This window comes from Drosophila willistoni, chromosome 3R (assembly GCF_018902025.1).
Source record: "Drosophila willistoni isolate 14030-0811.24 chromosome 3R, UCI_dwil_1.1, whole genome shotgun sequence".
NCBI classification, from domain to species: domain Eukaryota; kingdom Metazoa; phylum Arthropoda; class Insecta; order Diptera; family Drosophilidae; genus Drosophila; species Drosophila willistoni.
The window spans coordinates 2,893,078-2,897,192 of NC_061086.1; positions in this window are offsets into that span (position 1 = coordinate 2,893,078).

A 4,115-nucleotide genomic window follows, 5' to 3' on the forward strand; every position below is an offset into this window, starting at 1 on the left:
CAGTAGAAGATGTTTGGTGAAAATACTCTTGAAGTGAAGAAATGATCATCGAGACCATTGAAGACCTGGGAGCAGTATTTTTTTAACATTTTCAAGGATAACGATTGAATATCTAGGTTCCCAATAGCGTTTCTCTGATTCAAAAAAAATAAAAAAGATTATAAAACTAGATACTAATATTCTGCTTTTGTCATTATCGATTTAAGATAAGTGTGTTGATTCTTGACAAAATGACGAACGCTTGACAATGAAACATGTTTTTTTGGCGAAAAATACTAATACTCTTTCGACGATAAAAATCCTATCCCAAAAACTGGGTGTATAAATAGTAATATACCCTGTGGAGGCAATAAAAATGAGGGGTATGATAAGATTTATGTAGAAACGACGAAATCAAAACTAAAAACAAGCTTTTCCGGACATATGAAGATCGGACACTAATAAAACAAATGAAGGCAGCACGCAAAAAAGCGTTTTCAGCTTACTGTGCAATCAGTGGACATTCAACAGATGTCTCAGCAGTGACAATCTTGTGGCAAGAGGAAAATGACAACGAGAAAGATTCAATTTAGAGATGCTCATATCTGAAGGTACAAAACGGACACGTACGCAATGTACGTAAAGTGTTTTATATGTTTCTATGTTTATAAGAATGTAAAACTTAAATTATTCTGTATTTGTTGTAGCCTTGATTTTCGATTTTCTTTAAAATTGTAGGAAATTGACCTAAATATTCATTTCTCTTAAGGGAGAACAATATATCCCAAAGAATTGTACTTTTTTGAGTTTTACGTTTGGAACGATGGATATATATATATGACATATAAGATGGCTCAAATACATAGACCCAGTCATTGTATTGGATATAGGGTATAAAAGCAAAAAAGAAAAAAAAAATTCCAACTTTTTTGCCTCACAATTTTTTTTTGTGTGTGCTTTGTCGTTCTATACATTTACGTCTATGTATTTCTTTATTTATGGAACTTTTTCAATTTGGAAATAAAGTTTGAGTTTTTTTTTTTTTTTTTGGTTAGTTCGTTCATATACATTTTTATTCACAACAAAGCAAAGCGTGACCGTAACGGAAAAACCAACAAATCCGCAAAATATAACCAGCCAAGGCAAGGCAATTGGAGTAATTGTTTCGCTTGGTCGGCCCCAAAATTCACGCTGTGATATATTTTTGTTATTAAAAACTAATTTAAATTGTGTAAACGGCCAAAAATTGTGATGTGATTTATGGTTTTGGCACAAAAAGCTCTATAACTACTGGTAGAAATTTACTGGAAATGCCACCAAAAATGTGATGCATTTTCCGGGCAAATAAAATAAAAGGGGAATGCAAGCGGAAAATTTGTATGCTGGCTGGCCAGGAGCAATGTTTGTTCGCTTAATGGACCAGTTCGAGAAAGACACAGAGCATTTGGAAGAGTTTTCATTAAATTTAATTGATATTTCAGTGGGTAATTAATGAATTATTAACTAAATAAAGGTCGAGCTATTGCTGCAATTGCTGTCAAAGACAGCTCGAATTGTTGCTTAAATGTTGCGTAAATGTTGCTTAAATGTTGAGTAAATGTTGTCCGAGATGGGCGGAGTTAAGTGGCGGATGGCAGGCGAGGCAAATTGAAATGCAAATTTTAATGAGTTTTGTCGGCACTTGCTGTGCATCGTATGGAAATCAAGTAGCCGACCCACTGACCCATCCAGATATTTATCTGTCCATCGTTGGCAAATACTGAAGGCGAAACAATCTTTTTATAAAATAAAGAGGCCAGCGTGGGAATGACATCATCATAATCCCATTTAATGTAGCCGAAATTGTGTCTTAATCGGACACTTTTACAGAGTTTTCTCTGCTCTCAGCATATAGCATGTAAATCCAACGAAGAGTGCCGGGACCTCATATTATCCTTCCTTGTGTGCTTTTTCAATAACATGCCTGTTTAAAATCCTTTTATGTCAATTTGCTTGCATAATTGCACAAAATTGAATAAGTATCAATAATAATTGCCGATGGTTAATTAATAACTTTGCTGATTGGCAACAGTCAACAGCTAATCGATGGCCACATTTTCATTATCGGGTGCAATTCGAGCTTGTTCATTATGCGAAAAACACTCTTTGATACTTAGTATCATGCAAACACAAATGTGGAGATGTGAGTAGGTGATGCACTAAGGTACAAAGCATCTACTTATATATGTACTGAGTATATGTTATAGATCAGGCATCATTGTTATTGATTTCGGTGGTGAGTGGCTTGTTGTGGCTTTGTGTAGAAACCAAGCCAAATCGATTACCGGCTGGAAATATATATTACATGGTTTGGAAACCTATGATGAGACCATTGTCCAATTATACAACTTCCCTATCTGACCATTATCAACCATTGCCATTGAGGTTTCAAGAGTAATAAGTTGCCAACTATTACAAACTATTTCGACTGCTTATCGACCCAAGTCATTACTTAGCACCCCTTTGAGCACCTGAGACGATGTTTTGGCGCAAAGTGACATAACTTCTATGTATATATGAAAACACTTGGACCAATTTTTTTACCCAAATATTGCGTATTTAAAATCAGATTTCTATATGAAGCAATTCAAATTATGCTTGTCGCAGTTCTTTATAATATGCTTTTAAGCAAAGTATAAACTTTTGCATTATGGCAAACACACAACAAACTCACATAAAATTGAAGTCCTATTAAGGTAAGCTCACTGCCAAACCAAGCCAAGGGAGTGTGTTTCTACTATCTACTATCATTTACTCCAGTTTCATGTTTCATTCAATGTTATTTCAGAACGTCTCAGCTAGAGCGAGTGCAGCCAAGTATAAACGTAACATTAAAAGTAATTTTGCTATTGTTAAAATCCTTATTTAAATGCCAACTGCAGTAGTGTGGGTGTGTGCCCGTGTGTGTGTGTGTGTGTGTGTGTGTGTGTGTGTGTGTGTGTGTGTATGTATAAATGTCTGTTCGTGTATCTTTCTGTGTGCGTATTAAGATAAAAGTAAAGATTCTGGCGCCGGTTTTGACTCTGCCATCTTATTTTGCTCCTTCACATTTACATTTGCATGTTAATGTTAATGGGTATGCGAATTTGAATGCGAATGCTTTGTGTGTAATAAAATCTCATCCCTTTTTAAGTGTTAAAATTAGAGATTTCAACCTTTTTTGGTAGCATTGTTTCCGCCTGCTGCTTGGCAGGCAGGCAGACAGTCAGTCAGAGAGTTAGTCGGGCGGCTATGTTACGCTTTGTTAGTCCCTTAATTTGATGCTCAGCAACTGCTTTGAAATAAGCAACTCCATGGTGTCTACGTGCCCAAAAAAGTATGCTTCATTAGGTCCCAGTTTCAGGGCAGCCACCATATGCTCCAACCTTTCGGTGGTATTCGTATTCTACCTTATTTATTTTCAATTTCGGCGCGACATATACACACACACGCGCACACACTTACACCAGTTACAAAAACAACTGCTCGAAGGCAGTGCCGCATACAGTGCGTATGCGTGATGCGAGCTGCGTGCATTTGAAATGCAAAATAGTTTCACATGCCGCAAAAATGGCCGCCATTCGGTAGCGGTAGCTAAATATGTCTGTTGTCCGTTGTCTCATGTCTGCTGTCTGTGGCCTCATTTGCATGCATGATGTTCGCGCCTTGATGAGGCCTCCTGGCTGTGGGTGTATCGGCGCCCGACTAGCGACTGCCGGGCAATGAGTCACAACCGCTTCTCACCAAATTTAAATAATTAATGGTCAGGTGAATTCGGCATTGAAAACTTTAAAGCTAACTGAACCAAAACGATCGAAAAGAGATGAAGAAAACTCCACAATTTTGTGGTCACCCCCTAATCAGTTTATTCAATGCCAGTTAGGTAACTAAAAGTCCGTTTAAGTGGTTTAGTCCGTTGATCCCATCTATTCGTCACTTCAAGTATATATTCAAGCATATGGAATATCCAAGTGGTTTAATTGCCATTAGCCAGACTGAAAGCCAATTGTGTAAAGTAGACTTGTGGGGTTAACTTTAAGTTAACAATAGCAAAAGCATCAACAAAAACAACTAAGTAACAACATAACAATAAAGGAATAAAAAATAAACAAGAGCAA